The sequence below is a fragment of the Bubalus bubalis genome, chromosome 9, assembly GCF_019923935.1.
Source record: "Bubalus bubalis isolate 160015118507 breed Murrah chromosome 9, NDDB_SH_1, whole genome shotgun sequence".
In the NCBI taxonomy this organism is placed as follows: domain Eukaryota; kingdom Metazoa; phylum Chordata; class Mammalia; order Artiodactyla; family Bovidae; genus Bubalus; species Bubalus bubalis.
The window spans coordinates 15,931,608-15,948,088 of record NC_059165.1 but is presented as its reverse complement, the minus strand read 5'-3'; the positions used below and the strand labels follow the sequence as shown (position 1 = coordinate 15,948,088).

The 16,481-nt window shown below is 41.4% G+C and overlaps 1 protein-coding gene and 1 pseudogene across 1 annotated transcript in view; one reads left to right on the top strand and one right to left on the bottom strand.

Moving 5' to 3' along the window:
- The window catches only part of LOC123466199, a 46,687-nt pseudogene that overhangs the window by 4,125 nt on the left and 26,081 nt on the right, over positions 1-16,481 (bottom strand).
- The window catches only part of FAM81B (family with sequence similarity 81 member B), a 55,441-nt gene continuing 53,949 nt past the window's right edge, over positions 14,990-16,481 (top strand). Inside the window, exon 1 of the mRNA XM_025293991.3 lies at positions 14,990-15,139. The gene's annotated coding sequence lies outside the window, so the exon portion shown is untranslated. The remainder of the gene's footprint in view (positions 15,140-16,481) is intronic.

The following is a 16,481-nucleotide window of genomic DNA, read 5'->3' as shown; positions in this document are numbered from 1 at the left end:
CTCTCTTCTCAAGGAAAAATGATTAAATGTCTCAATGGAGAATTTGAAGCCACCGATGCTTCCAGAGTAAATTGTCTCTGTCTCCATGTCCTGCCCCAGTTACCTACATAGCTTCTCACTGACTATTGTCCAGATTCTGCTACCTCTCCAGGTCTGTATCCTCCATGGATTTCCGTCAACAGGTATTCACCCTATGTATTGGAAAGCCTTTTCTATAGTGAAAGAAGGTAAATGTTTTATTTTCTAATTCCTGCAAAAGGACAGGTAGCTGCCCCTTGCATGTTCCATGATACTATTTATCTCCTCGTATATTTCCTCCAGGTGTCTTTCCCACGTGTACAGAAGATCCAACCAGTCCATCCTAAAGGAGATCAATCCTGAGTGTTCTTCATTGGAAGGACCGATGTTGAAGCTGACACTCCAATACTTTGGCCACCTGATGCAAAGAGCTGACTCATTTGAAAAGACCCTGATGCTCAGTCAAGGGCAGGTGGAGAAGGGGATGACAGAGGATGAGATGGTTGAAGTCGGCATTGAGTCGGCATCACCAACTCAATGAACATGAGTTTGGGTGGACTCCGGGAGTTGGTGATGGACAGGGAGGCCTGGTGAGCGACTGAACTGAACTGAACTGACACTTATTTTGAGTTAACATCAATGGAGTTTTTTCCTACAGAATTTAATTGCCTCACCCATCGTTATTTCCAAATAATGATGACTTCTTCCAGTAGGAACTATGGAAAAGTTAAATGAACAGCCAGCATCCTCCCATGGCAAAGGAGAAATCTACTCCACAGCAAGGCCTCTACTACCTCATATTTCTAATCCCTGCACCTCATATTTCTAATCCCTTTATCTCTGTCTCCTGAACCAGAATGCAGGTTTGCTGGCTTCCTGATTAGTGTGATCTAGAACCTCAACAGTAACAGCTGTCCTCCTTTCTCTGAATCAAGGGACCCTGGAATCTAAAATGAGAGGAAAGTACATCTCCTATGCAAACCATGCTTTTCTGATTTGCTTCATTGTTCCTCCCTTGCCTTGCCCTGGATAGAAATACTGCGTCCAAGACAGCATCACTTCCTGCAAGGTCCTAACCACCAGTCAGCATCAGATTCCACAGGACTCCAGGGTAACCGAGATTCCCCAAGACTAGAGACCTTCCTGGACAAACTGAGGTTGGTCACTCTGTTCTCAGATTAACCATGTCAACAGCAGTCTTTCCTGGTAAGGGCATGGAGTCAGGGTAGCAGAACCTCTTTTTGTAAGATTCTCACTTCAAAGTGCTTGCCTCTAGGGAACTGGTAACCAGCTGGAGCCAGGCCAAGACAATGACCCATAGAGAGTCTGGCTCCTCACTCCCTCTCTCCTCCCCTTCAACATCCCTAACTGCCCACTGAAGCCTCCTCTTACCATCACTACGTCCTTCAATCCTTGATCACAGAACGCCCTGTCTTCATTTTTATTTCCTGTATCATACCTTATTGACATTGCATCCTAGTTAAGAGAGTCACCTAGAGACTTCATCCCTCTTGAGTCTGAACAGAACCAGCAGAATCAGATGCCCCCTGAGGACAACTGGCACATCCATCTCCTTGCAATGATGCCAATGCTCTTTCTACCTGGTTGATATCTGTGACCAGTTGGGTTCATAAACCTTCCTGGTCTAGTGCAGTCCTTCCAGAATTATCTGGTTGACTCAGAGCTTCCTTAATCCACCTTTCCGCATTTACACAAATAACTGCCCATATTCTTTCTTTCAAGAGTGCATACAGAATAGAGAAAACTGAAGGCACACATATGTCAGCTTTGCCCTCTTCATTTCTTTCTCCCTTACAATAGGTCTCTCAGGCTAGAAGCAGTCATAGGTTCACGCTGCAAGAGCATGATTCCAAGAGGACAAGTCACGGTTCTTCAGTCAACGAGACAAAGAGTCTTAAAGGTCAATGAAAGTTGCCACATGGAAAATGGATCTGGGTTCACATTCCGAGGGCTGCTTCTCCTGTTCCCCATGGCTTGTGGGATCTTAGTTCCCCGACTGCAGATCAAACCTGCATTGGAAGGCAGATTCTTAGCCATTGGACCACCAGGGAAGTCCTGAGGCAAGAAAGATGGGTTTCTATGAAAAGAAGTGATATGCTGAAGCTCTTTCATGAAGACTTGAATCTACATTTTCACTCATTTTTTAACACTTCAAGCCATGTTCAAATGGTCTGTAATTAAATTGCTCTGTGTTCTCACTTTAAGAGCTCTTCGGTTACTTCGAACACTTTCATTCCACAAAACTTGAAAGTCTAAAGTAGGAATTTTTTCCAAAGATGTTTGACTTAGCATTCTAAGGAGTCACCCGGGATCTCATTGTTTTTGTTGTTTGCTTTGCCTTTCACAGTTTTGTTTCATCCTAAGACCGGAGTCATTACCCCTGACAAAATTTGGTGTTTGTCCCAAAGTAAATCGTGTGAAACCCTCAGGGCTTACTTCTTGATCCTCCCTTGTGTCCAGCTCCTACATCTGTGCTCTGATCTGTTTCACAAGTATAGCTCAGTCACAAAACCCTGACTGCTCACTGTTTTCCAAAGACAGACAAACAAAAATACTATTCTTTCCAAGCATTTAGTGAATCTAGTAAAAGTTGAAGATTTGCAGTCAAAAGAGGGGTCGCCTAAAGCCCTAAACAGTTCACTCCCTTTAAGCGATGCTGCCTCCTCCCTCTCCTACACACATCTCACAATTCTCTTCCCTCCGGGAGTAAACGTCCTCACTGGCTTCCTTCCCAGTGGCTCTTCCCTGCCTCTCTGAAGCCAGGGCACTAGTAGACAGGCCCCCCAGTGGAGAATGGAGGCATTTTTCTTTAGTAAGTGCTTGGCTCTATCTTAAGACATACTCATCACACTCAGTCTGGGAGGGGACCTCTGCAGAGACTGAGGCCTGGGGAGAGGCAACGCCATCCCCAGCCCTCCCACCAGCTGTGGAAGCACTCCTAGCCCTTCCACTGTGGTGGTGTCCTGCCCGGATGGTAAAGAGCACTTTGCTGACAAAGATCCATCTAGTCAAAGCTATGGTTTTTCCAGTAGTCATGTACAGATGTGAGAGCTGGACCATAACAAAGGCTGGGCGCCAAAGAACTGATGTTTTCGTACTGTGGTGCTGGACAAGACTCTTGAGAGTTCCTTGGACAGCGAGGAGATCCAACCAGTCCATCCTGAAGGAAATCAGTCCTGAATATTCATTGGAAGGACTGATGCTGAAGCTGAAGCTCCAATACTTTGGCCTCCGGATGTGAAGAGCCAACTCATTTGAAAAGACCCTGATGCTGGGAAAGATTGAGGTCAGGAAGAGAAGGGGGCGTCAGAGTATGAGATGGTTGGATGGCATCACTGACTCAATGGACATGAGTCTGAGCAAACTCTGGGAGATGGTGAAGGACCAGGAAGCCTGGCATGTTGCAGTCCACAGGGTCGCAGTGTCGGACACAACTTAGTGACTGAACAACAACGACAACAAACTCCAAATTCACTATTTGGATGACTTTCTACAGTCTCCATCACTTGGTCAGTGCCATGGCTATACATTTTCAGTGCTATCAGGTAAATATCTCGTTCTCTTTCAATTTGCACACATTGAGAAACTGCATTATTAAACAGTTTTATTACTTAAATGTACAGTTGTATTTATTTCTAGAACACAGTAGGCAAGGAATTATCCACTGAAATTCCCAAAGATTTTGCTGAAGAAAATGTAAAACAAATAAGTAAATACATACTCTGTGTGTGTGTGTTCAGTTGCGGACTGTAACCTGCCAGGCTCCTCTGTCCATGGGATTGCCCAGGCAAGAATACTGGAGTGGGTTGCCATTTCCTTTCTCCAGAGGCTATTTCAGACCCAGGGATCAAACCAAATACATACTAGACCTTCATAAATAAATCCATTCCTCCAACTTTCTTCAAAGTAGTTGAAGACTTTCCTCATAACTATCTTCAATCTCCTTATTCAATTTTATTTACACCATAAACATTAGTATTGAGACTTGAGGTTTTTAAAGAGAGTTTACAGGGACTTCCCTGGCGGTCCAGTGGTTAAGACACTGTGCTCCTAATGCAGGGGCACAGGTTCAACCCCTGGTCAGGGAACTAAGATCCCCATGAGCCACAGCAAAACCAAAACAAAGAAACAAAAAAAAAGGAATTTACCAAAAAAAAAGTTACCAAAAACTTCAATCCCATCCACCCCCCATAAGAGAGTCCATGCAACAAATTTGAATTGCATTTCTGAGTCCATGTGATTGGCCCACAGCAGTGAACGCTACTCTGCTCCTCAGCTTTGGCTAAAGCCAGAGTGACTGGACCCTCTAAGGGACTTAGTGACAGCAAATGAAGAGTGCATGTGAACACCAGCTCTGTGGCTTTCAGCATGAACCAAGATGGAAAAAAGGGTCTCCCTGACAACATAAAGCTGTCCAAATGTTGGGGAATGAGGATAAGAAATTACCCACTTGGGCCATTTCATAGCCTAAATTTCACTGTTTCTAACCAAGAGCAATTTACAGTTAGATGCATGATGAAGCCACTTCTGTAAAAAATAATTTCATCATCAGCATAATTAAAATAAATGACAGAATAAAGCCATAATGAAATTTAGCCCAAAATTGCCTTTAGAGAGACTATAACAAGCAACTGGAGAGTCGCCTGGTTCAGAAATAATGGTGTTTGTTTTATTAACTGGTACGTATTGTTCTGCCTGACCTATGTTTGACACAGTAATGAGAAAGGGAGTGGAGAGAGATAAATATGGACAGAGCACAGAACTCTGTCTCCATGACATCAAGTCAAGAACTGCCTCCTTCTCCGTCTTTCACCACCATCTGGAAGAGGCTTATGGAAGAACTAAGCTGATCTCAACTTCTGTACACGGCCCTGATGACTCTGATGACATTTCCTTGAGTGACATCTTGTCCCCTGCAGAGCCAATTTTGCCTCTCCATTACTTTCCAGTCCATAAGTGGCCCCATAGAATAAATCATCTGAAATCTACAAGTCATCACAGACAGGAGAGAGGTGAAGTCTACAGTGATAAGCACCAATGTCTTCGTGGAAAATTTTTAAAACTCACTGAAATAAATAAAAGTGCTTTTGTCTTACAAATATTATTTGTATGTAGTTTACCATTATAAAGTGCATCCATTTTAGTATATAGTCAATAATATTGTGACAACTTGATATGATGGCAGATGGTAACCGGACCTACTGTGGTGCTTATCCCATAATGTATAAAGATATTAAATCAGTATATTGTATACCTACAACTAATGTAATAATGTCTGTCAAGTATAACTTGGTAAAAAAAAAATGCACCCATATTAAGCATACAGTTCAATATAGTTTGATAGATGCTACACACCAAGGAAATCAGCACAATCAAGACAGAAAATTTCTACCATTCCAGAAAGCTCCCTTGTGCCCTTCCCTGTAAATGCCCACTGGAAGTATTTTTTATTTTTTAAGTCAAAGAACATCTATTTGAACATTTTAAAGTTGAGGTAGTATAAAAAAGAATCTGTTCACTTGCCAGAAACAACATTCAGATCTTCAATTCTAACATAAAATCAGATAACACTTCTCTGAGTATAGTGGTAACACCAACTAGCTACTAATGAGAAGACATTGCCACAGAGCTCTCAAACCTGGCTAACATGAAGTTTAACATTCCCCAAAAAAATCTGAGTAGGAAAGAGGCGTTTTAATCTACTTGACATTTTCTGAAGATACATAGATCTCCTACCAAGGCTCCATGGTAGGTAGTTCACATGAGTGAGAGGGCTGAGGGAAGGAAGAAGCAAAAATGAAAAGGAAAAAAAAGACTTCACTTGAAAAATATATCATTTATGCACTTTTGTTGTATAAGTGTATATGCATAAATATGGAAATTGAATTTAAAATATAAGAAATAACTACAAAGACTCCTTGATTCTTTAAAAAAAAATGTTAGACATCTCCTAGTGAATCCTCTTCAAGACATTTCTTATTTTTGCTGTCAGATCAAATAATGCTGTCTTCCATCTTAAAAAATAAACATGGACTAAAGTCTGAAACAAATTATTGACTGATGGAAATTGAGTCTGAGACCTAGAGTGAAAAGTGCTTTCTCATCCTGAAGCTGAATATTCTGCTCTGAAAGTGCCTCCCTGTCGGCTTCTCTAGGGATCAATAGCGGATCAGACAGGAACCTTCTCTGCTGCTTTCTAAGAGATGTGGGAATTGAACAAGTCAGGAACTCAACCACAATTCCTCATCTCAAATCCCATACCCAGATCTGGCCGGTGGAAGCTGTGAAGGCATTCTGGAATTAGCAGGCATTTTTCAGTCTGCTCATTTCAAAGAAGCCTGCAGCCAGGAAATTTGTGATTTCTAGCATGATTTCTTAACAAAATGCAAAAGCTGGTGCACACCATTAGAAAAGGAAAGTAGGACTGAAATTTTATCTCCAAACTGACATCAGTAAGGAAATCGGGGGAGAAAACAATTTTACAACACTGGAAGAGTTGTCTCAGTCTTTTTTCAAATATAAAAGCAATTCATATTAATAAGAATACAGTAAACCAGAAAGAAGGGAAAAAAATTATGCATAATCCTCCAAAAAGCTGTTAAAACTTTGATAAAATTCTTTTTGGAATTTGTCTTAACATAGTTGAAATCAAACTATATGTAACATTCTGTCTCAGTTTTCCACTGAACATTGTAAATATACATTTTATGTATCATCAGTAATCATTTATAAACACTATTTTTAATGGTAGTCCTAATTAAGTTCTATAGAATAATACTCTTAGCATTTCTCTCATATTGGACAATTAAAACAAATACCAATTTTTAGTTATTTTAGCACCATGATGAACATAAGTTTTTTTCTATATTTTTGGATAGTTCCCCAGAATATATTTTAAGATGTACAAATTCTACATTTGGGTATAGAAATTTTATGTCTCCTGTTACACATTTTCAATTTGCCTTGCAAAAATATAATTTTTTTCAGGGCAGTTTAGCAATGTGTATCAAGATTCTCACAAATATTTCCACCCTTTGATCCATTATTTTCTTAGAGAACAGAGGTATATGAAATGATTTTATATAAAATTTTATCACTGTATTATCATTATCCAAAAAGTTGGCCACAACCTAAATATGCAAAAATGAAGAAGCAGTTAAATAGAATTATGGTTAGCCAATTATTAAAATCCTATTTTTTAAAAAATATGTAATAACAGGTAAAATATCAAAATATAACATACCATTAAGACTAAATGGAGAAGTCAGCATATAAAATTATACATATAATATGATCTTCAGTACACAAACACACACATACACACACACATACATGTATATGTTCATAGAAAAAAGGCTAAAAGCCCATCGAAGTGTACAATGATTATTTCAGATGATGAATAATGATTATTATAATAATAATTTCAGAGAAGTTAACTGTGTAAGAGTTCTGCTTGGCTACACCTCTGCTTTCCTCTACAATTGCACTCAGCATGCTTCATCTTTAATGCCTATGCCTACGGACTTGTTGTACCTTGCCTTTTAGAATATCAGAGGACTTTTTTATGTTTTACTCATTACTATATATCTAGAAAAGAACTTAGAAATCACCCAAGAAATGTTTGAATGCTTATGTGACTGACAGAGTAAATGAGTAATTGAACGATTGAATGAATTCAGCAGAAAGCTTGAAATGTCTAAAGCACAAGGTGACTGGCAAGGGGCAGAAGAGATGCCATAAAGAAGGGCAGGGTGCAGAAAAGGATGAAGATCTATAGAGACTTCAAAGATAAGCAGCTTGGCAAGACAGAAAGAGCACAGACTTCAGTCAGCCACATTGCTGTATGACTTTCAGAAGGTTCCTCAACTTGTACCTATATAATGGGATACTATGCTCATTTAGTTGTTATGAGAATTAACTGAACTATAAATATAGAAATTCACATACACCATGCCCTGCATGTGGTAGGCATTCGGTAAATGTTTTCTCATCCCCTAAGGTTCCAGTTTGGACTATTTATTTTTATGCCTATGAAAAGCTGACCACAAATTTCTAGGGGGGGAAAAGTACACTGGACAAAACTATTTTCACTTTAACTTTTTAAAAAGATAGCCAAGCTATTTGCCCAAGAAGAAGGGCAAAGGGAAGATGCCCAAATGCTCACAAGGTTAGGCATCCTAGCCGTAAGAGGATGTGACGGTGCAGCACATGCTGAGGGAATGGGCCCCAGAGGTAAGCTTTGCACAGAGCAGAACCTCATATATTTTAATGGTGAGACATAAAGGTATTCCCAGAACAAGGAAGAACTTCCCTCGTGAATTTCATTACCCTCTCTACTGACAAAACCAACACATACAATATTAAATTCTGTCCTAGAGCCATTTGGCTAAGTGTGTAGACATCTAGGGCCAAAAATACATTCATTGATTTGGGGATTAGAATCTATTTATACGCTTTTCAAACAGATATTTCTGTTCACCTTGAAGCTCTGATGCTGGCGTGAGGCTGGAAGGTTGGGGACACTGGTCTCACCACACGACAAAAACAGGCTCCTGGAGGTCATTGGAGGAGCACGCCCTGAGCCTGGAGAGCCGACGCCCTTGGGCTGTGGAACTCAGGTTTTTGAAAACAGGCTGCTGAATGCAGGAGGCGCACACACCTGGCAGAGCAAGAAGCATCCTTTCAGCAAAAGAGATTTTTACAGAGAAATGAGGGAAATAAGTCATGCGACTAGAGCAGCGAGAATAAATATTCTGTGTCCAATCTCCCAGAGATTCTGTACACTGATTTAACAATGAGCACGAGCTTTGCTTGCCTCCACAGAAACTCACAGTCCCTGGATCTGGTAGCAACATAGTAATTTGCCACTCCGATTGTTATTGTTTTTGAATGATTAGCTTACCTACCCTTTGTCATTAACAGCCACAGTAGTTTTTTTTAAGTCATTGTGTTTTGTTTGTCCTGGACCCTGTTTGCACATGTGAAAACATGTGGCAGACTCTATACAAAGATGAATTCATGTCTCCAGAGTGTATTTTTCCCTTGGCGTTTTATTCCACCACAAATTACCAAAGTTGATATATTTTAATGCACTGCAGTTCTTAATTTGGTGAGTCAATTGACTTGGCTGGCATTAGCCAAAGACAGGTAAAGGTTGTGGGGGTTGGAGGCAGGAAACACAGAGGAGGGAGGTGGAAATTCACCTTAGCAGCTGGACTGCAATTAGGTATCTGGGGAGAAGCTGTTTGTTCAGAGGTGGGGGAGACAGAAGTGGTAACAGGGAACCAGAGACGGGACAAAGAGAGCTTTGCTAAGAGCTGGGAGGATATTTATCAAGGTATAAACACCAGATAAGCTTGACTGGAAATTGCCTGTTGGCACCTGAGGGGAGACTTCTGGTAAGGTGTGGTTCAGGCTTGGAGGAGGTGCAGATGGTAATTAGGACTCCGGGAAGTTGTTTTGAAAGGAGAAAGCTCCTCCAGCATCACTGCAGAGGAAGAAAATCCACATAGACACAGAATCTAAGATGCTGATGGATGGATAGCAGACTGGCAGGCAGGTAGACAGTTGATAGTTTACAGGAATATAATAGCAATTTTAGAAATATCAGGAGGCTCCCCAACCAAAAGTAGGCTCCTTGTAGGTTTCACAGGAATGGATGCCACCTTTAGAAATTACATTCTTTGAGTGGTTCAGTGTGTGCTCCTTGGGTTTCTAATCAAAACAAGCTTCTTTGAAACCTGTGAGGGTGCGAACTCCTCCCAGGAGTCTACAATTTAAGAGGCTCTCCAGGCAAGCTTTATACATACTGATGTGTGCAACACCTGGACTTAGGCATTGTCCCTTGTTGGATGTGAAGGCCACGCTGAATTGATTAGACACTTTCTAAGAGAGAAACTGGCTGAAAGTCAGGCAGGAAGAGGACAGGACAAGAAATGTTCAGTGATGGAGAGAGAGAGACCTTTCCTCTCTCCAAGTGTCAATAGGGACCTAGACAGTAAGAGCCGCTGGAGGTGTCCGTGGGGCTATGGAGGGGCAGGGGGGTGGTGGGGGGAGGCAAGAGAGGAGTCAGACTCTGTAGTTGCCACTCAGACCTCAGGGACCTCCAGTCTGTGCATTTTGCAAAGTTCAGGTAAGATGCCAGCTCCTCTACAACTCACACCACATTCATCCGCTGTCACCTGTATTTCTGAACTCCTTGGCAGAATTTTGTCCACATGTGTTCATGGACTTCGTTTATTCATTTATTTAACATACACATATTGAGCACTTCGGAGAAGGCAATGGCACCCCACTCTAGTACTCTTGCCTGGAAAAATCCCATGGACGGAGGAACCTGGTAGGCTGCAGTCCATGAGGTCGCTAAGAGTCGGACACAACTGAGCGACTTCACTTTCACTATTGAGCACTTACCATGGGCCAGATACTATTCTAGACACCGTGGCAGAGGAGCGAACAAAAGAGATAAAATTTTCTGCCCCCAAGAGCTAAGAATCTAGCATAGGAAACAATTAGTAAGAAAAGTAAGTGCAAATTAGATAGATACATGCTAAAGAGGAAAATATAGCAGAAAACAGGAAGTGTGTATATAAGAGGAAACAATAAGTTTTAGAGAGTCAGGGAAGGTCTCTTTGGAAAAGTGGTATTTGAATTAAGACCAGCAAAAAATCAAGGGAGTGAGCAGAGGTCCTCAGGTCCACAGAGATCTCTCCAGAAAGGAGGGCCTGAGGGCAGTTAGGACAACAGGCAAGAGGTGACCTAAAAGGAAAAGGAAATCAGGAGGACATTTCCAATGACCACTAGCTGCTGTGGCCCAGTGCTGGTTGAGTCCAGTCCAGCAGAGGGACACAGCACTCTGCAGACACTCTCAGTTGGGACAGCCAGTGGCCCACAGTCACTCGTGGGTGAGTCAGAAATAGGCACATTTTTCTCAAGACCTTTCCTTGACTTTCACTTGTGAGAAAGTTGGATGTTTCTTGACATCTGCCTGAAAATTCGTAAGGCAAGAGATTGAAAATTTTGCTATGCCTAACAAACATGAAAATCTACATCGGTATTCTGTGAATTTTGGGGGACTCCAAAATCACTGCAGATGGTGACTGAAGCCATGAAATTAAAAGACACTTACTCCTTGGAAGGAAAGTTATGACCAACCTAGATAGCATATTAAAAAGTAGAGACATTACTTTGTCAACAAAGGTCCGTCTAGTCAAGGCTATGGTTTTTCCAGTAGTCGTGGATGGATGTGAGAGTTGGACTATAAAGAAAGCTGAGCACCGAAGAATTGATGCTTTTGAACTGTGGTGTTGGAGAAGACTCTTGAGAGTCCCTTGGACTGCAAGGGGATCCAACCAGTCCATCCTAAAGGAGATCAGTCCTGAATATTCATTGGAAGGACTGATGTTGAAGCTGAAACTCCAATACTTTGGCCGCTTGATGCAAAGAGCTGACTCATTGGAAAAGACCCTGATGTTGGTAAAGATTGAAGGTGGGAGGAGAAGGGGACGACAGAGGATGAGATGGTTGGATGGCATCACCGACTCAATGGGCATGAGTTTGGGTAAGCTCTGGGAGTTGGTGATGGACAGAGAGGCCTGGCATGCTGCAGTTCATGGGGTCACAAAGAGTCAGACACGACTGAGCGACTGAACTGAACTGAATTGCGTGAATGGCGCCCCCTAGGGTTGTGAAGTACGCGATAGCACACAGCAGTTCTGTCTTCACTGACCACATCTCAAGATTATTCCTTTATGCCTACATTTAAAGTAATAATCAGAGCTTCCCTGGTGGCTCAAGTGGTAAAGAGGCCACCTGCCAATGCAGGGGACATGGGTTCAATCCACTGATCCGGGAAGATCCCACATACCCTGGAGCAACTAAGCCCGTGGGCCACAATTACTGAGTCCACGTGCTGCAATGACTGAAGGCCATGCCCCCAGAGCCCGTGATCTGCAAGGGAAGCCACCGCAATGAGAGGCCCATGAACCTCAATGAGAGACTACCCCAGCTCGCTGCAGCTAGAGAAAAGCCCACACAGCAATGAAGACCCAGGATGGCCAAAAATAAATGAGTAAATAAAATTATATTTGAAAATTTGTCTATCTGCTTCCCTGATAGCTCAGTTGCTAAAGAATCCGCCTGCAATACAGGAGACCCCAGTTTGATTCCTGGGTCGGGAAGATCCCCTGGAGAAGGGATAGGCTACCCACTCCAGTATTCTTGGGCTTCCCTGGTGGCTTAGACAGTAAAGATTCTGCCTGCAATGTGGGAGACTTGGGTTCAATCCCTGGGTTGGGAAGATCCCCTGGAGAAGGGAAAGGCTACCCATTCCAGTATTCTGGCCTGGAGAAGTCCATGGACTGTATATTCCATGGGGTTGCAAAGAGTCGGAAACGACTGAAAGACTTTCACTTATGCATATTAAAAAATAATACCAGAACATAATGTCATTTTTAAGTTTTTAAGGTGGAAATTGAACATCATTGGTTTCTTTACTTTAGGCTATATTCTTGGTAGCCCTAGATAAGGAGGCATTTTTGAAGATCATTGACTTCCGAGAAGGATTTTCCTACACATTTGGGCAGGCAGGAATTCAATGGTACATGTATTTTACGTGCACTTTTCTATTAAAAGATAAGCAGCCATTTAGAGAACAGACAAGTTAGACTCTCATTTCATTTGGGGCCCATTTTTCTAGCAAATCCTATGGATTTGCTGAATTTAAAGAGAGAAAGAGTTGTAAGAAGTTGTTTAACAAGGTCAAATCCAGTCTTCCTCTCACAGTCTCTCATTTCTTGGATAATTGGCACCTTGAGAAATAATCACTAATAATAACTGCCTTTTAGTGGAGCCCCAGCCTGGCACTCAGCTGAGTACTTGAAGTGTATCATTGGACTGAATCCTCTCAACCACCTTATGAAATCAATATTATTAGCTCCCCTTATAGATGAGAAAACTAAGGCCTGAAGAGGGGAGGTAATTTTGCCCAAAGTAAATTGCCAGTAGACTGAGAAGTCAGGGTTCTAACCTTTCACACTATAAGCACCTGCTCTGTCACTGGTGTGTCAGCCTCACTTGGCACCCTCTAAAAATGATGATGAGCGGCATCGCCAGCACTTTAGACTGCTTGCAGACCGTGAAATATTATCTCTCTAAGCTTTAAGGACTTAGCACTAGAAGGCACACTAGTGAAGCCAAAATCACGCATGTTTTTCTCTATGGGATCAAAATTTGTCACTTAGTATTCTGAACGTCATGCACACCCACAGAGCAAGGCAAACCAGCGCCATCAAGTGAAAAGTGACTCAGCCAGTAACATCACTTCTGCATATGAGGGCCAAGTGGTATTAGCAAAATATGCAAATTCTAATTTTAAAAGTCAGGAAAGTATCTCAGAGCTAAAACAATCCACATCTTTTTGAAACAAGCCAAACAACCAAACAAAGCCTGTCTACCCCACCCACCTGTCACTGAAGCATTCTTTGTAATGCTCTACCTAGCGTCCTGGAGGAGTTCCATTCAGTTCAGTTCAGTCACTCAGTCATGACCGACTGTTTGCAACCCATGGACTGCAGCATGCCAGGCTTCCCTGTCCATCACCAACTCCCAGAGCTTACTCAAACTCATGTCCATTGAGTCGGTGACTCAATCCAACCATCTCATCCTCTACTGACCCCTTCTCCTCCTGCCCTCAATCTTTCCCAGCATCAGGGTCTTTTCCAATGAGTCAGTTCTTTCCATTAGGTGGCCAAAGTATTGGAGTTTCAGCTTCAGCATCAGTCCTTCCAAAGACTATTCAGGACTGATTTCCTTTAGGATGGACTGTTTGGATTTCCTTGCAGTCCAAGGGACTCTCAAGAGTCTTCTCCAACACCACAGTTCAAAAGCATCAATTCTTTGGTGCTCAGCTTCCATTATAGTCCAACTTTCACATCTATACATGACTAGTGGAAAAACCATAGCTTTGACTAGATGGACCTTTGTTGGCAAAGTAATGTCTCTGCTTTTTAATATGCTATCTAGTGTGGTCATAGCTTTTCTTCCAAGGAGCAAGCGTCTTTTAATTTCATGGTTGCAGTCACCATCTGCAATGATTTTGGAGCCCAAGAAGAGTTAGCTGCCTTAACATACTTGGGGAAGAAGATTTGGGAGTATGGCAGCATCTCATTTCTTTGTTTAATCTGATGGAAACTGGTCTCTTCTCAAACTTTGAAGGGGAAATAAGCAGAAGGGTGTGAAATATTGGTCTAAAAATAACCACTTCCCACCCATTGAGACAAAGAGGTGGGGAGGACCTAGCGATTTTTACTACAATGAGCATTAAGGAAAACACTTAAGCCCCTAAACCTAGGACCTAAAATGTGAGGACCCCCAACCCCATCGACATCACAGTTCTTTCCTGCAGTCACAATGCCACTGGGCCACCCCAGGAAGATGCCCCAGAAACATGAAGACTTTGGTCAGGATGCAATCAAGTTTCCTTAGTACTTTGGCTTTCAGAGAGAGAAAATAAAAACCTCTGTTCCCTTTCCAAAAAAATAAAGTCAGGAAATCAAGCGTCATGAGTTCAGGTATTTATCTCGTGGATTACTCAAGGACTCGACATGTCTCATTCTTGACTAGCTTACTCATATTTCTTTTTACATACAAACAAGGTAATACATCCCGAAGTAGGTACTCAGAAGGCTTCAGCACAATGGGGTGAGCAATCATTGCCTATTATCAGTCTGACCTAGATGAGCGCCTCTTAGGAGTTTCCTGACTGTCTCATGGCAGTATCCGAGGTGATAAGCTGTTCTGTAGGTGTGATACGGACCTGGGGGAGAACTGGGGAGGAGAGGAAGGAGGGAAAGACGTGTGAAACAAATGAGAAGCCTCCCCTTAAATTTCACTGCATGTTCAGAAACTGCCCTCAATTAAAAAATAAACAATTGCCACCACTGCAAAAACTTCATTTGCGGTAGTTCCTGATTTGATTCAGCATTCTGGTTGCCTAGAGACAGATGTAAACAAAAGTGCCTCCCCGACTGCCGCTGCCAAGGAACAGCCAGAAGAACCTGATGGCCCCCTTCCTGGCTCAGCCAGTGAGCAAGAAAAGAAAGCAAGTACTCTTAGATATTCATATTAAAAATAGGATATTTTGTTCAGCTTCTTTAAAGCTTAATGTTGCTTAGAGAGATCTCAGGAGTCCAGGAAGAGTTGCTTTCCTTTTCACTCTCTCACCTTTCCCGTTTGTTCTGCTTTGAAAAAATGACTGAGGCCAGCACAAGCTGCAAAGAAAAATGATCTCGATTTCTCGGTTCATTCATTGGACTGACTTTTAATATGGGGAGCTAGAAATTTGATCATTATTTATTTTTGTGAAGATTTAAAAGGAACTCAGTGTGGATGTTATCTCTAACAAAAAAGAAAATAACTAAATAAAATTTTTATTGTTATGTACTTGTCATATCTTCCCCATTAATTTTTTAAAAAACATCAGACTTTGCTTTATAATTCTGACTAGCGGATACAGCCTCTTGTGATGGGAAGATGACTGGAAAGCTAGCACAATGTCAAGCAATGACTTTTGGTATCTACTGGCTGTACCACATATTGGCTGCACGACTCAGACAATTACTTAAAAACTCTCTGCCTCCTCTTATGTGAAATGGGCTGATTAGGCCTATCCTAAGATGTGGAGCTTGAATGAGCCTCTAAGGCAAAGGCAGGTAGGAAGGACTCAGCTTGACCATTATCATCACCTACATGATGTTGAGTAAGTTCCTTGCTTCTCTGATCCTCAGATTTCTCACCTATAAAAATAATCATCTTAGATTCTTTCTCTAATAAAGAAGGATTTCAGTTACTTAAGGTAACTATTGTTATCCGCAAGTTAATAATTCTCACTTTACAGAGCTGTTTCAAGAATGAAATTATATCATATCTGTGAACATATTTTATAGTCCATTCAGTTGTAAAGCATTATTACTAAACAAATGAAAACTAATACTTCTAAATATCCCGTGATAATCACAGTTGTTTATGAGGCAATTTTGATATAATTATGCTTAGTTTGTAGGAATAGCTGACTCTTATATTCAATTCAATCCAGTGGGATAGCTGATTCCTATATTCAATTAGCAAAAATACAAAAACTTAAATATCTAAAAAAGTGCACAAAGAGTAAATAGGTTATGCTCCAATGTTAACAGCTTTTGCTCTAGGATTGTTTTTTCTGTATCTTTTATTTTTTCTATATTTTTTCAAATTTCCCTGAATTGTCAGGTTTAACATTTATTACTCTAAAAGAATGTGACTTGTAGGTATGCTTTTAATAGAATGCTATTTATTGCTTTCCAAAACAAAACTTAAAAATGAGCAAAATAAAACTGATTAAAAAAATAAATAGATAAAACAGATATATATCCAATTGCTTTACTTCAAAAGACGAAAGGAAGACA